Source organism: Centrocercus urophasianus, unplaced genomic scaffold, assembly GCF_019232065.1.
Source record: "Centrocercus urophasianus isolate 14NV4802_14NV808 unplaced genomic scaffold, USGS_Curo_1.0 seq_30, whole genome shotgun sequence".
NCBI classification, from domain to species: domain Eukaryota; kingdom Metazoa; phylum Chordata; class Aves; order Galliformes; family Phasianidae; genus Centrocercus; species Centrocercus urophasianus.
Genome location: NW_024884867.1, coordinates 12,200,387 through 12,221,790, shown reverse-complemented (window position 1 = coordinate 12,221,790; position 21,404 = coordinate 12,200,387). Strand labels below are relative to the sequence as shown.

The following is a 21,404-nucleotide window of genomic DNA, read 5'->3' as shown; positions in this document are numbered from 1 at the left end:
ATAAGATTAGTCTAGGGAAATAGAGGGAGTATTGTAAGGAATTTTATTATCGAAATCCTGCTCCTCAATTCTTCTATACTCAAGGAAAAAAAATGAAACAGCATCTTAAACCCCTTTTCCTGCCTCTATAGGGCTAAAAAGTTAACACCACGTCTCATAGCAGTTAACATGAAACAGGATTACTTTGCTGACTTGTTCTTAAAGAGAAAATGCATTCTAAAATCTCGACTGGGAAGAAGGTAGATTTTTTTTTTCTATCAAATCGTCTAACAAGAAGCTGAAGGATGATTCCTCTGTAAGACTTCGGGGGGATGAAGAGAATGTAAAAGCTTGTTTCCCGCAGTAGGTGTGATGTACTCTCCCAGTTGGATTTATTTTTTCAGTCATTTACTGTAGAGATCAACCTCCTATGAATAATCATTCTTCCCTACTCATATGAAGCATTTACTCTACCTTCAGTGAAACCAAAAGAAAAGCTTGGTTTATTCCTTAAACATTAAGCTTTTTAAATAAGCCAGAATAGGCTTTACAAAGAAGATCTAAAGAACAACTTCTTAATGCTAGCTAACAAACTGCTTCATTACAAAATGAAAGATTCAACCCCCTGTGCAAGCCGGCACCCCAGCCACAAGTTTTCTCTGCCACGGGAGTATCAGAGTCTGTCTGGGACTTTTACATGGGGAGCACCGAGGCAGTGAGCATGTGACATACGTCCCCACTAGACTCATTAGGTCTTGCCCATTTTCTCTTTGAGAACTCTGACCTCACAGCAAGTGAATCTGAGAAGAAAATACATTAATCAGGCATTCACTCAGTCAAAGTTTTTAACCCACGGATCTGAATCAGCTCTCTTACCTCCCACTTCTTTCCAGATATAATTAGTCAGTATCTGCCCTTGCAGCTAGCCTGCTGCCTGGGTGGTGGTGTGAGGAACATGGAATGAACAGCTACAACCGCCTTGCCCGATGTCACATACTGTCCTGCTGCCTGTTTTCCTAAAGGCTACAGAACAGTGGAAACAGATTCCGGAACACTACCTTGCAGAAGCAGGCATCCCCTCATTACAGGTGAGAAGGGAATGGAGCGGAGAGCAGCTACCTCATGCAGCCTCCTTCTTCCCTGAAGCAGCTTAGGCAGGTTTAGACCTATCCCAGCCACACCTCTCCCCATTTAGACCCAAGCCATGCCAGCTCCACACACCTGTTGGAGGCTTCCCCACATTTTAAAGGAATCCCCAGAAGGAGATTTGCAGGTGCTCCACTCCCTTCAAATTGTTCAGGCAACAAATCAACTTGGGGAGGTGGATTCATAGTACTCAATGTGGCCTTCTGACCTTTTCCAAAATGTTCTCAGCCCATCAGGCTGACAGAACTGAACATGATAGCCAAGCACTTTCAAAGAAGCATATGCTTTTTTAACTGAGTTAGGTTTTGGTTTTTTGTTTGACTTTTTTCTTTTTACTTCCCTAGAGAAACTTTGCAAAGGCATCACTAGCGTACCTACAGGAGTTTTGCAATTCTAGATTATGGGTGATTAAGAATATCAACAAATAAGCAGGCATGCAAGTCAGGGTTGGAAGCAGGCTTTTACCTAACACCATCCTCACCAGCCGCTTGGAAAATAAATAACCCCCCCAAGCAGTTCTACTTTACCCAGCAGCTATGAGGCTCTAGCCCTGTGCCTCAGGCTGAGTTGTGCAAGCTCTTACTGCAGCAGTCACGCCGGGTTCAAGCAAAGTGCCTAAGTAAGCATTAGCAGAATCTGACTCCCCCCCACCCCAGTCAGTTATCTGTACGGCACCTATTTGTGCCTTGTATTGCAAGCTTCTTAGCTGGGGACGTGGTCTGGAAGCATATTGTCAGCTGCAGCATGCTTTATCTTCATTTATAGCATTAAATCTAATTTTTGGTGCCAAATGTAGCATTACCTTTACAATTACACCTATTAGAAACAGTTTTCCCTTAGGATCTGATCTGACCAACAACCAGTTTGCACTGCTTATTATTTTATTTCAAAACCACCATATTACCTCTCCACTTCTTTAATTTCAAGTATTTTGTTGAAAAATTATAACGTAAGCACTCAATTATGGAAATCCTACACCTTGGCACTATACTGACTTCCTTCCAGATGCTTATATCCTTTCTTCCTTGAAAAATTTAAAAGAAAACTGGGAACCAAAACCAAAATAAAAGCAACAAATATGGCCGGTCCATCTCCAATAGTGTGAGGTGAGCAAGGGCAGATTGCCATCCCTGAGCCACTGGGAATGTTCCTGCTGGGCACCCTAATGGAGACAAGGCAGAGGGGTAGGACAGCAGCACAGCACAGCATGGAGTGGTTCATACGGAAAAAAAATCTGTAACTTCCCCTGAAGCCCTTCATCCTGCATGTCACAAAGGACAGCTGCTACCTCCTCAGTTAGAAAAACGTGACCCCAGCCAGTCAGTCTGCAGACCTAATGCTGGCAGATAGCCTCCCACACACCACTTTTGGTGGTCATAGCTATTGTGACAAAGCAGCTCCCTGACTGTCTCAGAAAGGGCCGTGCTGGTTTGGCCCCAGGAAGGCTCGGGTGAGTGTTGGGTGGGGTTTTTTTGTGTTTCGTTTTGTTTCGTTTTTTTAAACACATAGCTTTGGTTTGCTTGTTTCTTTTTGTTTTTTGCTTTTTGATGAGGATGCAATCCAAGCTGCTTCAGATGAACATAGAGTAGCACAGGTCCACGTGTCACCACGGAGGAAGCGAGTGCTAATAGGCAAATATTCTGAATAATGTCAGAGTAGACACACATGGAAACATGCTTGGAATCACCTGGACTCTTTTTCCTTTTTCTTGTCCAACCAGTTCAGGGCTGGAGAACATCTCAAGCCTCTGGCATTAGATGCTCTGGGTATTAGGTATAAAACTACTGATAAGTCTCTTGAGATGGTACAGCTGGTGTCCCATAGCCCATGTTCCATTTCAAGTGAGCTTCCCAAAATTTGGAAGGGAACAGGATATTTTGTTTGTTCATTAGAAGCAAGAGAAACTGGGGTGCTTTATCAGTCATTTATGTCTACAGAAAGTGTGTCTACTTGTTTGGCCATGGGTATTGTTCTGCTAGGAGAGAACCTCAATACAGCTTTCAGAAAGTCATAAAAAAGGTATCAAAAAAACTGGACATGGTATTGTTACACGAAGATACCAGAGGCTGAACTGTAGAGCACAGTTTACTGATTAGGAAAGCACTGTGAGATACTAGAGTGGAAAGGATCTTTTTGCTGATTAGGTAAATATTTTAATTCCGTATTCCAATGATCCCTGTTCTGGTACAATCCTTAAAATATATTTGCCTCCCATGACTGTCTTCTGTTGTTAGTTATACACCACAGAGCTTTTAAATAACAGCATGGTTTAACAGCATACTGTTTTTCTGTGCTTTTTGTTCCACTTAGAAGTCACTGAATGATTAGCGCAGCATTCAGCATGAAATCCTCCTGCACCATTAGCAAGGTAAAATATTAGACCATAGCGGCTACTACAGTTAGTCACTGTTTGTTAAATGCTGATGGAAATTCAGCCCATCTTCAAACTGTTGTGCCTTTACACATAACAATGGAAAGGTACAAAGGGATGAGATTATTTTTCCAGAACCAAACAGCAAACCAGTGGTAAACATACTGAAGCCCTTGTTTTAGTCCTGGTAATACAGATCATCAGAATTAAGATAATGGTGAATAGTCCTCTCAATCACAGCCATCACTTAAAATTAACAACAGAAACTGGAAGGTCTAGCAAAACTGGGACAAGACAGCTGGCTGCAGCTCCTAAAAAGAAGCCCACACTTGGGGAAGTACTGGAGACATTCCCTCTCCAGAGACACCACCCTTAATAACAGGCCAACACCTCTGTATCTTGGAAGGGTATGCAGAACTGCATACATTAAGCTACGCTGAGTTCACTTACGAATGCTGCCAGCTTGTAAACAGCAGAGTCTGTTTTGCTGCCAATATAATTTTTACCTAGAGCAAACGGAAGTGCTTTTCCTAGAATTTCCAGGACTGTGGCATCATGCTGTACACTGGCACTGCACCATGCGACTCAAGGAAGAAAGACAAAAATAAAATAAAAGCTGCTGCTCAGCGCATCCTGAAAGTGATTATGTAGAGGGATTTATTTACTTCCAGGAAGAGACTGGTGGTGCAGAACAGACCTTCCAAAAAATACCAGTGTTCATTGCAGGGGAATGTTATAGCTGGCGTGTTTTCATTTTTGTGACAATTTTGAAGGCATTGCTGGAAAAAGTACAGAAAGAAAGAAAAATGTAGCTTGTTGGAAGGACAGGAGAGCTATCTTCTTTGTTCTTCTATGCCCTCCATGGTTACTGCATGGAGGAATTGCCCCTTTGGCAACTTTACCATTTTGAAGCACAATTAGAATTAAGTGTAAGATGACAGCATTTACAGTCCCTAGTAAGATCAGGGCCCAATTGTACATTTAAATATGATGTGCATTTATAAGATAAATACACACCACAAACCAAGGACATTGTATCCTCCATTCTTTAAACATGAAGAAGACTTAAGTTGTTTAACTTCCTTTATGACCATAGCATGGAAAATTTAAAGAAGTGATACAAACCGAATGCCGAGTTCCCTAGTCCACAGCTCACTCAGAAGAATTAAATGCATGCACATGTTCATCCACTGTTGTGTTCAATTCACAGAATCACAGAATTGTGGGGGTTGGAAGGGACCTCCAGAGATCATCGAGTCCAACCCCCCTGCCAAAGCAGGTTCCCTACACCAGATTCATGCATACATGTTCAGTTCATAACAGTAAGTACTTAAAACTACATTTTCAGGGTAAAACATTTCCCAAGTCTTAAGTTACATCACTTTTAAAGCACTCTCGGCCAAATACAGTTTGCTGCCATCTGTAGAACTACAAGACAGCTATCATTCTGATGCCAAAATTCCTTTTATTTAGCATTTTGGTACTTCAGTCCTGGTTATGCACACTTCTTTAACATTTTTTGGTGGATTCTCTGTCAGATACAACTTTGGTAGATACTTTTCCTACCCAGGACATCCATGTTTTTCTTTGAAGACATTCATATCATTAATATCACATTATCAAAGAGCATCTGAACTTCCAAGAAAATGGACACGGAGCCTTTTTCAAGGACTTGAGAAGTTTGATACAAAAAGTCCCACATAAGAACCATTCTGAATACATTATAAGGATGAGTATAAACTAAGAATAACAAAGCAATTCCCCCTTCCAGGGCTAGGGAAAAAAACGTGAAATAAAAGCAACACAAGTTGAAGTCTGATATAATTTCAACCGTTCTCCTAAATAGCTCACGTTTAAAACAATGCCAGTTTTCTGTGCACACACATACACCGTGTTTCCTAGTGAAGTCCAAACCCAAGCAGAGAAAGCTACTACTTTATATTTTTTTTCATCAAATTCTGGTCACTTAAACTTTTGCATCAGAACCTTCTTGCTAAGGGACAGAGAGGATGGTTTTGTTCAGTTGTAGTCCAATAACTTGTTCTTCCAGAGTGGAGGAAGCAAGTGAGATTAGGGAAAGGGTAGGAAAGCCAACTTCATTCCAAACTGAAACTAATTGTTAGAGACTAATAACTGCTAGTACTAAGTTCATAAAAAAAGCATAGCTAGAAAATAATAAATTTCCTTTTGTTCAAAGAAAATGTCATTTGTTTTGCATTTAAAATAGCTGATTAAGAATCACAGAATAAGTGAGATAAGGAGGAATCTTAGGAGGTCATCAAAAAGTATTTTGATTAAAAAAGCATTTTTCATATATTGTTTTTATTTAGCACATCAAAATACTCAGTTTTAGCATCAACTGAAATCAATGCTATATGAGAAGTTGCTTGATACATTTATCAGAAACAGCACAGTAAAATAATTTTGCTTCTGGTTTGCATCTCAAGTCGTTACCTCATCCTCCTATCTAACAGGAAAAATGCCAAATTTACTAATTTTATTTTAAGTTACACATCAACATATTTTAATAGACACAAACCAGAAAGATCCTACCACACAGGCAAGCTAGCAGGCTTTAAAACAAGGTTTCTTGTTGGCTAATTTCAATTCCTAGCTTAAACTGGCAACACAAATTGTCAATTCCATTCTGTTCTTTGTTGGACAGAGAAGACTTCCCAACTGTCAGACTGGCTGGTGGCATCTTGACAGCTATGGAACTGTGATAATTGGAGTCCTACATTACAGTGTCTTTATGGACACTCCTATGGGTCTCCTGGAAAACTGAATCCACATACTGAATGCTTTCTTACACAATAGGAAGTGAGTTCACATTTAGGAGTAGAAAATCTGTTGTGCACCCTTGTCGCCTTAAACCAGTTCCCTAATAAATGGGACTAGCCCAGAATCAAGAACATATTGACACCGCTTGCCCTGTGAGGCTTCTTTTCCTGTCGTTGTGTCATGGCTCTCATTTCAAACCCATGACAAAAGACCGACTTGAAGATAATTTTATCTTGCATATTGTTTGGTTCAGTGAGGGGAATGTATAGGGCAAACTGATATATTATTGAAAGCTACCCCTATGCCTTACCCAAGAGACTGAAGGAGAGCTAAAGCCTCAGACCAGCACAGTGAAGCAAAACATTTTCTGCCTTCCATCCAGAACCTGAATGAGGACACCACTGGCATCTTTATTCATCCAGCAACTAAAACTGCAAGAACACGAAGTTACTGTTCTTAGTTCCAGCACAGATCTCTCAGGATGTTTTACAAAGTAAGCAAGTATATCCCTTTCTCAAGGCCATTTTTATCAGGAAAGCAGTCCCTGATGACTGTTATGAGCAGGAATCTCCTTGCACTTCTATGAACTTTCCTTATTGTCTGCTGAAGATTGGGGCCTTTCATATCCCTGCTTAGGTGTCTGTGCATGTTAAAGTGCGTTTTCTGGAGAAGAACTGAGCAGTTTTGTCCTTCCTACATTAGAAGGAAAGCCCACGCTGGAGGACATCCATTGCTGAAAACCATTTCCCGCAGCAGGCCCATTTCCAAACATCCTCTTGAAGTTTCCAGCTTATAAGATCATTCTTTCACCCTTTTGTATCCTGTGCATGTAAGAAAATGTGATACAGTGTTCATATGTGATCCTGGATAGAGTAGATTCCCCACCTCTTTCCATTAAATATAATCAGTAATTAAAATCCCTGTTCAGGATTTGTGATTAGAAGGATCACTCTCTACCTTGCCCTGATCAGACAATACAGGCTCTAGGAAAGCATGAGAGCTGTCATTTCAATAATGCAAAAATGCTGTTGCTTCCACTCCAGAACAGCTGACTTGAAGTGCATGCTAGGCTGTGCTTATTAACAAAATGAGAAATTTGATATATAGAAAGAAAACACTATGTGAGGATTAATCCTGGATTGCAGTGTGTGGCCAGCACTGGGCCGTCATCCAAACACAGATGCAGAACAAAACTTCTCCCACCTGTCAACAGAGGTACAGCTATTGCAATGCTGTAGTCTCCCTCCTATAGCTACTGTAACAATCCCTTATATATTAGCTTAAAATGCAGGATTGACCTCACCATTTTGTTTCTTCCTTGTTTCATGGGAGCCGGTACTGGAGGGTGAATTTTCTTTCCAGGAATTACTGACAAGACACATGAATAACTTACAAGTTTGGACAGCTAGCTGGTAATACTTGTACGCTTCAAGGAAAGAAACCCAGCTTCAAATTGGCATTCTGTTGGAAGCTGGAGATGCTAACGAGAAAATTCAACTCTCAGGATCTTCTTTTTTCTTCAAACATTGTTTCTGCTGCTTTTGAGAGGAGTAAGCATACTGCCATAGCTGATTACAAAAAAAAAAAAAAAACAACCACTAGACAAGCCAATACAGCTGCTTTGCCTTAGAGCTACAGCACAGCAGTCTGAAATAGCTATTGCAATACATTGTCCTTGTTCCTGAGACTACAGCAAGATAAAAACATATTTAATCAGCTGTAGTAGTTTAATCACTGGTGTTCAATCCACACCAAAGCAAAAGAGAAGTCATCTTGATTTTTAAAAGATATCCGCGTGGTTATGGTTGGGTCAGGACTCTGTTGTTGCAATCCCACAGCTGAGCCCTGTTAATTTTTCTCCCAGTCCAGCAGGGCGAGTATGCCCACTGATGCTGAAAGAGTCCTGCTTCGCACTGAGCTTTGCCTGTCACTGTACAGCAGATGTAGTGCCTATGTCACAGATGTGTTCTGTTCTCTTCCATTGTAAGAGCACATTTTCTGCTATAGGAAATGCCACTTTGTGGTAAAATTCTTCCACTGATACTGTCAGGAACTGCAGCTTTGTTCAAAAACTTCATCAGTCTGAATTGTGCAGGGGACCAGAAGACTGGCTTTCTGTAGATGAAACATGACAACCTCATCATACCAATACCTTCTGTCTTTCAAGCTATGATACATTCCTTAGCCTGAATTAGAAGGCTGAACACTGCACTCAGCACACATAACAGTTCTGATATGAAGGCAGATGTGCTTCAGTTTTCAGATATTATCCTGTTTCACTACATTTATCACCAAAGTAACAGGAGCTCAAAAATAACCATGTGCTATACAAGGAATGCAGGGCATACAGTTTATGTTTGACAGTTCTTAATTAATGTGGGCTGTAAAGATGCTGGAAGTCATGAAGCCCTGTTGCAAGAACTACTGTTCACCTCAAATTTTATACTGTGACCATAGATTTTGGATTATAGTGGCTGTTTTAGAGAGTTTCAATGACACAACCAAACCAACTAGCATTAGGTTCTGTTCTAGTTGTTCTAAACAGTTAACCAGAAAAATTGGAAGATGTACCCTCCTACAATATGGCCTCCAACCTTCTCTTTCTCTTTCCTCCACCCCTTGTCATACATTGACTTCTGCCAAACAATTTGGTACTGACACAACCACGTGCCATCAGCTACGTCTTTATGCACTAAAGATTTAGAGCTCACACAGGTCCTTGGAAAAAGCCTCCCCACCAAACATTGAAAAGTCACCCCTTTTATGTATGTGCATCTCATCTGCATTTCACATAATTAGGAAGCATCATGTAAGAAAAACCTAGAGCATCAGATTCTCCCATTCCTCCTGCTTGCACCCCTCCAGCCACGTGAGTCTGCCACGATTAAGTGATGCATTTTCAATGCAAAAGAACAAACCATTGATGTACGGCTCCCTTACCCGTGTTAGAGTGGAAAGTAACAAATGCAAGAGGCTGCTTATTCCTAACGCTGATCTCCTCCGGAGCTAAAATGATATGTCAGTAGCAGGTGGCAAGTTTGAAGAACCATCCCCTCCCCTCCTTTTTTTTTTTTTTCTTCTCCCCCTAAATAAATATAACAAAGGGCACACAGAATTGACCTGATGGGTCAACCATCAAAAGTTAAACTGATTTAAATAATTAGACCTACAATGTCAGGCACCACTGCAAATAATTGCTCCCACTGCTTCTAGGATTAGATTGCTATTGAATAGGTGCAAAAAGGAAGCCACTTGCAGTTGCATAAATAAGTCAATTTTCTTTTTATATGTCATTTTCTCCATGTTTATTTCCTGTTAAATCCTAAGGAGCAATTTACAGCTTTCTCTTCAGAGCTGCTGTAGCACATACAATGGTTCTGAGTCATAAAAAAATAGTAAGAAGTCATCTTGAAATACTGATGTTTATACACTGTATTTATCAAGTACAGCAAACATCTGCTCATAGTTCTGACATTTTCCAATGAAAGTTACTATTGCGTATTGTTTTCCCCTTTAATTTGTGGAAAAACATGGAAGCCATTCAAATATAAACAGCATTCCACAACAAATTTAAACCAGCGTTGGTCAAAAGACGGCTTATTACCAGAATGCACTTTCGATGATCTTACTGCTCCCAGGTCTATTCTAACTACGCGACATCTAGGGAGATTTCGGTAGCTGCTTGCTTCGACACTCGCTGCCATACATCACTCATTCATTTTATGGAGAGGCACACCCTCGCCCAGCTCGCGGCTATCGACCCCGAAGTCGCGCTCCTCCCGGCACACGGCACCGAGTTTGCGGCGGGTTCCGCAGGGCGGGCAGCGGGCACGGAGCGGCGGCGGGGCCGGGCGCAGCGCAGCTGGCGGCCGCGATAACGGGCAGCGGGGGGGGACGTGCCGAGAGCCGCCCGCCCACCGCCGTGCCCGCTTCCACCTGGGCCGCGGCCAAGCAGAAGTCAATAATTCACTTCTCCCTCCCTATACAAAAGGGGCCGGGAGCAGGCAGGGGGCTGCGGGCACCGCGGTGCCCGGCTCGTCCCCCACACCCTCCGACTTCGCTTTCCTTTTACATGCAGGCAGACAAACAAAAAGCCTAGCTGGCACCGCCGGGAGATGCGGAGCGCGGCTGGGTACGCTCCGCTCTCGCACACGGGACCGGGCAGCCCGCCCGGCTTTTACACTACAGCGGTGTGCGCCTCGCAGCGATATTGCCAGCTTGCGCATAGAGCATTCATTATTTTACATTTATACACAGGCATATACGTATATATTTTTTTGTTTGTTTCTGGAGCGGGGCGGACAGCGCTGCTCCGGCATGGCGGGGCCGAGGCCATGCATTTCCTCCGGGGGCACAAAGCCGGGGGCAGGGTCCTGCCAGCCCTTTGCCGCGGGAGGATGCGCGCTGCCGCCTCCGAGCGCTGAGCCCAGACGGAGCTCTAACAAAAGCCGGAGAGCAGCGGCCGCAGGCAGGGCGAAAGGAGCTGGCGGTTCCGTCATCCCAAAGGGCCGAGGGGGGCAAAAGGGAGCAGGGGCAAAAGTTCACCGCGGTCCCCGTTGGGGTGCCCGGGGGCTGCCGGCCTGGTTCGGCGCCTCTCAGCCCCGCGGAGGGACGGAGGAGGGGGAAGGAGGCGATGCGAGTCCCGGGAGCCACTTCCCTGCCCTCTCCTCCACAATACGACCGGATCCCCGGCGCAAACACGCCCCCCGGCACCCCGACGCTCAGCTCCAACCCTTTGGAAGAAAAAGATAGAAAAATTACGGTTCACTTGCAGAGGGTGAATGGAGATGGAGAGACGGCTGCTCCGGGGCTGCCGCTCGCTCCCACGCCGACCGGCCCCAGCGGGCAGCAGCTGCGGCCCCCGCCCCGAGCCCGGCACCGCGAGGAAGGGGCAGCGCACACCCGTGTGCGCGCACACACATGCACACACACAGAAATATCACGACAGGAGAGGGAAAGTTTCTAGCCGCTGCAGCCGAATAGCCCGCATTTGCGATCCCGCACGATGGCAGAGGCGCCGCACGCACGCCCCGGCCCCAAAGCAACGGGGCAGCGCGAGGGGAAGGGGCCCCGGGGCACGGAAAGTGGGCGAGGAGAGAGCAAAAATACATGTATCCCATTTTGTTTTCCCCGAGACCTGCCGCCCGTGCTGAGCACGGCTATCGAAGGGCAGGGAGAGAAGGGCCACCACGGCGGCTCTCCCGAGCGGCCCCGTGAAGATGGGCAAATAAACAGGGCTGCAAATAAAGAGCGGGCAGAAGGGCTGGGCTGCAGCGAGCCCCGCAGCGCCCGAGCGGGACGCGCGGCCCATCGCCCCCCCCCGCCCCGCGTTACCTTCTTAGTGCATCTGGAGCAGCGGCTCTGCTTCCCCTGCCCCTCTCCTCTCCCTCTCCTGTCCTCTCGGTTTATACCAGCCTGTTCCTCATCTCACAGCCTTCCTCCCAGCGCCATCTTGCAAGCTTGTGACGTTGGGAGCCGCTCACCCCTGACCCACATTTGAATAGAAGCCAAAATGAAAAAAAGAAGAGGAGTGAGAGAGAGGGGAGAGAGAGAAAGAGGGGGAAGAAGAAAAAGAAAGAACGGAATGAGGAGAGGCAGGGAAAGCAGCAAAGTAAGTGCTGTGCCAGTGTGGAACAGCATCGGCTCCCACTCCTTTGCCAGCTATTTAATAATAAGCAATTTCCTGCTTTTGCAATGAATGTTGCTGCTGTGGAAGCAAGCGATTCCCACCGAATGACACGGGCTCCCCCACCCCGAGCCGCCCTTTCCCTGCACCCACACAGTCAGCCCAGACACGACCACCGGCACCCAGCAGCCCCGCCGAGCTTTTGAGTGATGAAAAAGGCATTTGTGAAGACTATGTCCCCCATCACTGATGAGGTCTCAAGTGCATGTGAAGGGACATTGCATAGACTATAACTCGTACGTATACTGGAATCTTAAATGAGCCTCATACACAAATTAAGAAAACACATTGGTGTATGATGCAATTTGCATATTGGCTTTTTATCACTCTTGTCTGTTTGTTAAGGACCGACTGCGCTTTGTGCCGTCCGTGGCACAGGTGAAGACACAGCCTTTACAATTGTAGAATCAATAGAAATCTGAAGTTTTGTTCTGACTTTTTTTAATGCACCTATTAGGAGTTTGTTGAGGGGAAACGCTATTTGAATTTTGTGTCCCTCCTTCTGCAAAGACATTCATACACACTTAACTTCAAGCACTTCAGTAATCACACTGAGCAAGCAGGGGCTACTCAGATGCCCACACAAATCATGTGCAGAGCTTGCCAGACCAAGCTGCTGCTTGGTAAAGTGCGAAGTGATCTGAGATCATTTCGATTTACTGACCATTTCCACAAAATACATCTGTGCAGAAATCTGGGCTGTATCTTCATTCTGTTTCCCCCAGCAGTTATAAAGACAGTCGCTAGTTCATCTGCAGTAGCAGTAGCAATGAATGTAAACATTTTTACTGTAATTATGCAGAGTTCTTCCTTTGTTCCGTGTAAAAATTACTGTATTAGCTGCAAGCTCATAGCTGATAGCTCATTTTTTCTGTGCTATCACTGCCAACTATGATCAAAACTCTCTGTAGCCCGATCAAGGTGATTAATTAGTGAAGTGAGCCTACCATTTAAACATCCTTAAGAATTCCCTAATAGCTTCAACACCAGTGACCAGTGACTCAGCCACTATCTGTGCAGATCTCTGCAACTTGCATACACTTTAGCTGTATCCCAGCTGCATCTTAAGCTCTCTGTCTCCAGTAGTAAAGGTATTTGCTAGTTGCTCTTCCAGAGTTCAAAGTTTGTTTTTTTTTTTTTTTTTTTTTTTTTTTTTTTCAGAAGATGGCTTGTCCAGCCTTACCAAAGTGGCTTGAGGAGCAAATAAAGATAAGGTAGATCACAACAGCTGTATCAGAAAGGTCTGGACTGATGTTTTGTTCACAGTACACCCAATAAAGAGAAGAACACTTTAACAGTGGTGAGAACAGCAAACCTGACTGTCAGCACAAGACCCAGTGAAGTAGATAAGGAAAAATTCAAGACTCTTCCCCCACTTGGAAAGTTAATTTAAGATTAGTGGTGCTGCTCCCAGCTGTGTTTTAAAGCTAAGTAGCCTTGCAAATAGCCAGGGAGGTGTAGGTAGCCATTTGCTTCATGCTGCGTGAGAGGAATGGGTAAGCAAATACACAGAAGTCCTTGTGCTATGTTATCTCAACGGGGGAAAATGAATCCTGGAGTTATTTCAGGCAGGTTTAGGCAGTTAGGTTTAGAAGGACCTGCTTTTGTAAATCTGTGTGTCATTTTGAGACCTCAACAAAGCGCCCGCCTGCCCTCAGTCTTCCTTCCTTCCTTCCATGGAAGCTCGCTGCCCTAAGAGCAGAGTCAGCAGAACAGCCTGTGTGCCCCTGCCAGTTCACAGGCACACATCTTAGTTCAAACCCACTTTGATCAGACATTAGAACAGAGGTGCCAGGCTTTGTACAGAATGGCTTAATGCACAAGTATTTCAGTCTGTCTGCCAACTTTGTTATACAGATTATAACCTCTGAGAGGGAACAGAGTGAAAAGGTGGGAAGATGAGGAGAAACATCCTAAAATCTCACCACAAGATTTTCTCAGAGCTGGTGTGCATAAAAGCTCTACTTGTATTTCAATCCCTCCAAGGATTGGGGTCAATCAGTTCCAAACATCCCTAAGGAAACTGAGAGATACAGACATTCTCAATGAAGACAAAAAAAAAAAAAAAAAGGGCAGAAATTAGATGACTGGCACCTAGAAATAATATGGTAGGATGTAATACTGTGTTCAGTTTCATGTGTGTATGATAATTATAAGGCTGAAAAAAAATTAATGAGAAAGCTAGACCTGGAGTTGTCACTGGAAGCATGGGCATCTGGGCAGAATCTGATGAGCCAAGTAGGAGCATAACCACACCTACCTGGAAAACATCTACAGGCACGCAAAGGAGATACCGTGATACCTGCAGTGTCTTCGAGCAACCTCAGCCAGGGAGCTCGCCATCCGAACAGAGGTACACCCTCAGCTTCCAGGAAATCACACCCACGTGGGCACGCCTGGTGCTGGGTGACACCTGTGCCCATGGATGTGAGAAGCAGACACGCTGCTTCATAAAAGGCCAGGCTGAAGGGAGGTGGGAGCGCACAAAGTGTGGCCAGGGTGGTTTGAGCCGTGGATACTTAGAAGAAAGGCACTTCTGTTTCCATCTGTGCCTAACTTGGTTTCCAAATTTGGCTCAATCCTGTTATTTTTTAACATTTACTTTGGAAAGGGCACAGTGGGGATGCAGCAGTTGTGCTGGGTACTCTGCAGATAGGAACAAAAGCTTCAGCTTCCTCCCCCATGCATTAGTGGACACATTTTTATGTACCATCTTCATGTACCACCCCTCAGTGTCTGCTCAGAAACAGCTTTTTAATGCTACTTTCAGGCAGAAAAGTTTAATTACACTTCACGCACCTTCACAGAGTTATTGTTGGGAAAATATTGGTACTCAAACTAAGCTGATCGCAGAAACTCAAAGGAATTTTAGGGCTTTGTTTGTTTTTAATTGTTTTTGACCAACGGATGAATTCAGAAGTACCTCTGGTCCCCTGGAGCTACGCTAATAGCAAGCTGATACTCCTCATAACGTAGGAAGAGGACACGAGTAGAACTGTTAGTGTCATGTCAGTGCTGTGAGTAAGGAATTAAGTAATCTGAGCGAAGAAAATGCCATCGCAGTAAGTAAATAGAGCAACGAGCAAAGGGTGGCCATGTGCCCTGACGGCTCTTCAGTGCCACCTGCCTTCAGGCCGGCGCTGGTGGATGGCCAGTGCCACCTAGCAGGCAGAGCGGTGGTTTACAGAGGGAACTGCCGGGTGAAGGTGGGCGGAGGGGTTGGAGCGAAAAGGAGGAAACCGTGATCCGAGGAACTCAGCAAAACTCAGGGCAGAGAACGGCAGCGGTCCGTGTCTGAAAGCAAAGTGAAGCTGCAGGCCAGCCGGCCTGTTCTTCCACATGTCAAAGGGGTTTTGCTCCAATGATAATCACAGAATCACAGAATGGCCAGGATTGAAAGAGACCTCAGGGATCGTGAATCTCCAACCCCCTGCCACATGCAGGGCCACCAACCTCCACATTTAATACTAGATAAACCAAGTTGCTTAGCAGCAGTTTGCAGATGTTGCCTCTGCAGTGGGGTAGTCCTGACTGCCTGAAAATGCAGGGCACCAGGCATCAGATAAGAGCCAACCCAGGCATCAGATAAGAGCTAAACCAGGCATCCTTTGAGGCACTTCAGTGATCCAAGTGAAGCTTTGGAATTCTGCTTGAATAAGAACAAAGCAATTGGTGTAGCTCATGAGAACTTGTTTTGCTCCCTCCTCAATAGAAATGTCTATCTGCAGTTAGACCTATGTCTGTAAGGTCTTCTCCAACATGCTTCAAAGTGTCAGTGGAGGAGACCAAAGTTTTATGCTGATGCATTTTGAAGATAGAATCATAAAATCCTTGGAGTTGGAAGGTACCTCTGAAGGCCATCTAGTCCAACACCCTGCAATGCACAGGGACACCACAGAGCTTCTTGTTTCATAGCTGCAGATGCTCCTGTGTATGAATATACTGTCTGCAGCAAAGCCTCCATACAGTGCTTGGTGAGATGATTCCCCCACTGTTTTTCTGTAGTTTTTTGGCTGCAGATAGTGGATGGACACAGAGAATATTACATTCTGACCTATCCATAATAATACTTTAATTCCTCCTACCGCCTCCTGTTCTTACTAATTCAAAACTTGATAATGCACAAATTCTGCAGTGAGTCTTTCCACCATTTTATTCTAATGCAGCTGAAAATCAAACTGCAGTCTTTTAGGAAACTTGCAGGTAATCAAGGAAAATTAGGATCTGTAAATGTAATCTGAAACCTAAGCGTCAAAAATAACACAAAGGTCCCCAGAGCAGAGTTAGAGCTATGCTGCGACTTGTCACAGATTCACTTAACTCTGTACTGGTTTGCATTGTAGAGGTTCTTTTCAAAATCACAGGGTTAGAAACTCAGTAACAAACAGAACCAAACTAAAGCAATACAAAAAAACCCACAGCGCAGAAGTTAATGCTGTGAAAAAAGAGGCTAGTGATGTAGTGCTTGTATAAGTTACTCTTTGGTACTCTTCTGCTTCTGTTGTATTCTTAGTGATAGAAAGTTTTTATTTTCTTGAAAGAGAAGGAACATACAACATTTTTATTGCTACATGCTGAAGCTCTTTGCCAGGCATTCTGGCATGCATAGGGCTGATGCAACTCTAATCAGATAAACCATTGCTTCTATTATAACAAGATCTTTGATTTCTGTTGGCCCATGAATTTCATTGCTAAATATGTTTGCTCTGTACCTACCTACAAAACATCTGTATTTAACTATGTCTCCCCGTTAGTTAATGTAATCCATGCAATCACATAATTTCACTACGCTGTGGGAGAGAAACAAAAACTAAGGAAAACAGCAGAGGAAGAAAAACATTGTGTTTTGTGTTCAGAATAGAGTGAGGTTTGGCAATCAGTAACACTGAAATAGGTGTCAAAAGGAAATGAAAAGAAAAAGGAAACATTTATTCAGCCATGTAAATAAAATGGGAACAGAGCAAGAACTGGTACCACTATGAAGTGTGTGAACAAGTAGAAGATTAAAGATACGAGGACTGCTCCAAAAGTAATGCCTCCTATTTCATTATGTTGGTCCACAACATCAGAGACAGATGTTGGTGGCATAGCAGCAGAGGTTGAAGCTTCCCACCAACATCCCACTATGTTTTGTTGCTGTGTGACAGATGGCAGCAGGGCGGCACTCTGACAGAATGGCATCTGACATGGGAGTGTGTGTGGAGCACAGGTGTGTCCCTGGGTGCTCCATGTGGAACAAACGGCACCCACTGACATTCATCAGTGCTTGCTGAATGGTGATGGAGACCCAGCTGTGGCTGTGAGCTCAGTGAGGGTGGCAGTGGGTCACCTCTGCTGGTGCAGATTGTTGCAAAAGCAGCAGGCAGGCTTTTCTTCATCTCTGGTGAAAATGCATACCTAACAGTAGTATTTTCTGCTGAAAAAACGTGTCTTGTAGCAGAAAATTTGCTCTATTAAGTCTGAAAGAGCTCAACATTTTCAAATGAGAAAGAGCAGACAATTTCTATCCCAGAACTCCGAAGAAACAAGTACCAGATTGATAACAAAGATTTAAAATACATTTTTGAGTTGAGGTAGTTCTTGTATGTTTTGGAAGTAATATACTTTTTTCAGTTTGAAAAATAACAGTAAATGATCTAAATAGTCACTGAGCTAATTAGCTGACTTAGGAAGTTTTGAAGGAAAATGCAGTTACCAAATAAATAAATAAATAAATAAAAAGAAAAGAAAAGAAAAGAAAAAGGAAAAAAAGAGAGCACAAGAGAAGATTAATGGGATAATATGCAACCATAAAGCTGTTTTTGCCAGGTATACTGAACTATTTATTTACTGAGATCACTGATTTTCCAGGCAAAAGGAAATATAGTAGATCTAATCTGTGTGGATTTTGGTCTAGCATATGATAAGACACCAGATGGGAAGTTATTAATTAAGATTAAGAAAATGGGGATTTGTACAAAAAGAGTAAAATGCATAGGGAATTTTCTGAGGGAGAAGTGACAATAGTTTATTATTGCGATAGAGAGATTACTAGTGATTCAGGACTGAGCTTGTTTGATTTTATAATGATCTATTGTCATTTAAGACGGAGAGTGCTGAAGACATTTTCTGATGCTATGAAGTAGAAAAAAGGCAAAGCTAAATGCATCAGTTTGTCAGTGATTGACTGGAAGCCATCAGCACAGAAGGCAGTAACAGAAGTGACGAATGGTGAGGCTCATCCAACAGCAGCAGAGAGGCACTGCTGCCTTTGTACCAGGCACTGCTGGGCCTTTGTGCCTGTTGTGTGTTCCCAGCACAGGATTAAGATGGGTATGGATCTATCAGGAAGCCCTGGGAAATCATGAGAGATGCTGGCTTTATAAGGAGAATAGAGAGAGCTGAAAAGTACAACTTCTTCACAGACAAATGCTGATCCACAGGTATAAGTTCAGTACGTGCTGGTAGTGGCTGGGAATTTCTCAGGTGACAGGATCTTTTCGAGTCTTACATTGTAGTGTTAAAAGCAGGAAAATGTTTATCACCCAAAAGCGTTTGTAATTTTTACTAGCTGTGGTCCCATTTTTATTTTCTTTAGTTTATGTATTAGGACATATGTACACACACATAGACACACATTCATAAATACCCATTTGAGTAAAGTTTTGGTTGCATCTCTTACTGGGTAACAAAAAGACACTAAGCTTTATTTTGTATTGTTTGAAATAATCGCATAATCACAGAATCACAGAATTGTAGGGTTTGGAAGGGACCTCCAGAGATCATCGAGTCCAACCCCCCTGCCAAAGCAGGCTCCCTACACATTGTTAAAATGCTGTATTTCTCAGTACTTCTGGTGCTGACTTTCAAGCTACAGGTAGCTTAAAAGTCTCTTCATTAGATCCCAATAATGGGGAAACTACCAAACAACCCATATTTGGTTGCACAAAGAATCTTCTTTAGCTGCAAGAGTCTATGCACTCTGGATGGCAGTGTGTACAGTATGTAGAAGGAATTAATGCTGCAGGCTGGAAGAATGACTTATTGTCAGGTGGAGGTAAATCACACAGTATGGGTGAGTAAGCAGTTCCAATAGTAATGGTGCTTGTAGAAGGAAAATGTAACAGAGAGTAAACTCCACAGGTTGCCAGATCGGTGCTGAAGCACAGCTTTGTTGCCAGTTGGCAACCAGGGGACAGCAAGATTGATTTTATGTGAACGCGTCTGAGCTTACATGTTTACCACTGCTACTGAGAGTGCTTCTCCAGCAGTGGCACTTAAGCAAAGAGCTGAGGCTTGAATTAGCATGCTTTGGGCAGTGAAGATCTAGCTAGCAGTCATCTTTCCCTCACTCCTCAGCTTGACATTTTCTCAGTTGCATCTTGGTGGCCTGTCACTGCTGAGACAAGCTCATAGTAGCATGTTCCTCTCCAGCACAGAATCTGACTGATAAAAAAACACAGCACAATTGTCTTGGAGCAGCTTGTCAGCGTGAGCTCGCCCAGCTGGCATTGCCTCCTGTAACATAGAAACCCAGGAAGGCTCCAGGTTCGGTCAGTTCACTACACTGACTTTAACGTGGTGGAGAAGATAATCACAAGATAGAAGGGCAACAAAAAGGTCAATTTACATATAAAGTGGAGAGCAGAAAATCCGGATTTAGCCCATATGAAGGTCTTTCCTTAAAGCCAATGGATATGCAAATCTATATTTCACTGTTTATGTTACACAGTAGAAATTACATGTACCAGACACAAAGGATGTTACCTGTGGTTGTCAATTACAGTTGGTGCCGTCTGCATCTTTACATGAACACACATGGATATGTATAAACCACACGCTGGAGGCCCCGTATGTGGTGTCTGCACACGCACCACGCGCACAGGGGGTAGGGTCCCCACAGGGTGCTGCTGCCTGCCCTGCTCTCCTATTTGCAAATAGATAAAGGCTGGCATGGAAGGGCCTGTGGGCAGCTTGGCAGCACTCTGTAGCTGCTGGTATCAAAGGTCACTGAGCGCTAAAAAATAAATATGTTCCAGTGCCAGCAGGGCACTGGGGAGCACAGGTTTTTTTTGCTTCTCTGCCACCAGAGAGACTTTTTTTTTACTTTGATGTCAGTGTGGACACAGTATTTACTGTGATTTTTTGCATACTAATGAAAAGATAGGGGTGGGACATATTTTGCTTTACATGGTAGGAGATCTGCCTTAGTCTAGCATATGCAATGCTTTTTACACAGAAAGTGGCTTTTCTGTGCACCCGAGCTGCAAAGAAAAGAAATTCACTGTGTTCTAGGACTTTGGATTCTTTTTATTATTTTTCAAAAGTGTTGTTGGATTTCTCCTTCTTAAAAAATGCTTTTCTGCTCCAGCTTTACTGGGGCTGGTGTGAATGAGAAATAAGGTCAGCAGAGTCACTGGAATTATGCGGACAAAAAGAAGAGGAGAATCCAGACTGATGCCCAACATTGCTGAACAAGACTATAAATGCTGTTGGTCACAGAATCGCAGAATCACCAAGGTTGGAAAAGACCTACAAGGTCACCCAGTCCAACCACCCACTCAGCACCAACAGTTCTCACTACACCACGTCCCTCACCACAAAATCCAAACGTTCCATGAACACATCTAGGGTCAGTGACTCTGCCACTTCCCTGGGCAGCCCATTCCAGTGCCTGACCACACTTTCAGAAAAGCAGTATTTCCTAACATCAGCCTAAATCTCCCCTGGTACAGTTTGAAGCCATTCCCTCTAGTTCTATCACCAGTCAAATGAGAGAAGAGGCCGACCCCCTACAACCTCCCTTCAGTAGTTGTAGAGAGCAATGAGGTCTCCCCTGAGCCTCTTCATCTCCAGACTGAACAATCCCAGCTCCTTCAGAGCTCCTCATCAGGCCTGTGCTCCAAACCCTTTGCAACTTTGTCGCCCTTCTTCAAACCCGCTCCAGGGCCTCAATGTCTTCCTTGCAGCAAGGGCCCAAAACTGAACACAGTATTCAAGGTGCGGCCTCGCCAGAGCTGAGTACAGGGCGACAATCACTGCCCTGCTCCTGCTGGCAGCACTGTTTCTGATGCAAGCCAGGATGCCATTGGCCTTCTTGGCCACCTGGGCACACTGCTGGCTCGTGTTCAGATTCTGTTCAGTTCAGATTCGTCTCCTGTGATTCGCAATGATGGCTCTGGGGAGCCTGGCCAGCCATTTCATGTCATGTAATGCAAGGTGACTCTAGAGCACAAAGAGCAAGAGATTGGTGTTTCTTTCAGGAAAGGGCAGAAGACTGGTTATGAGGGTTTGGATACAGGTAGCACTTTGGTTTCATTGCTCTGTATCAACGTGGATGGCTGAGTGGAATTTCTTGTGGGTTTCTAGATATGGTAGCAGTTCAGCGACTATATATGGGAATGCAGACACTGCTTCTCATTTCTCTTTTTAATATTTGTGCGGCTTTTTTCCACTTGTTTC

General features: G+C 44.0%; 1 protein-coding gene across 6 annotated transcripts in view; it reads right to left on the bottom strand.

Annotated features, from left to right (window-relative positions):
- The window catches only part of HIC2 (HIC ZBTB transcriptional repressor 2), a 69,594-nt gene extending 57,739 nt beyond the window's left edge, over positions 1–11,855 (bottom strand). For all 6 annotated transcript variants that reach the window (XM_042829191.1, XM_042829193.1, XM_042829196.1 and 3 more), the window contains exon 1: positions 11,612–11,855. The gene's annotated coding sequence lies outside the window, so the exon portion shown is untranslated. The remainder of the gene's footprint in view (positions 1–11,611) is intronic.
- Positions 11,856–21,404: the final 9,549 nt, after the last annotated feature.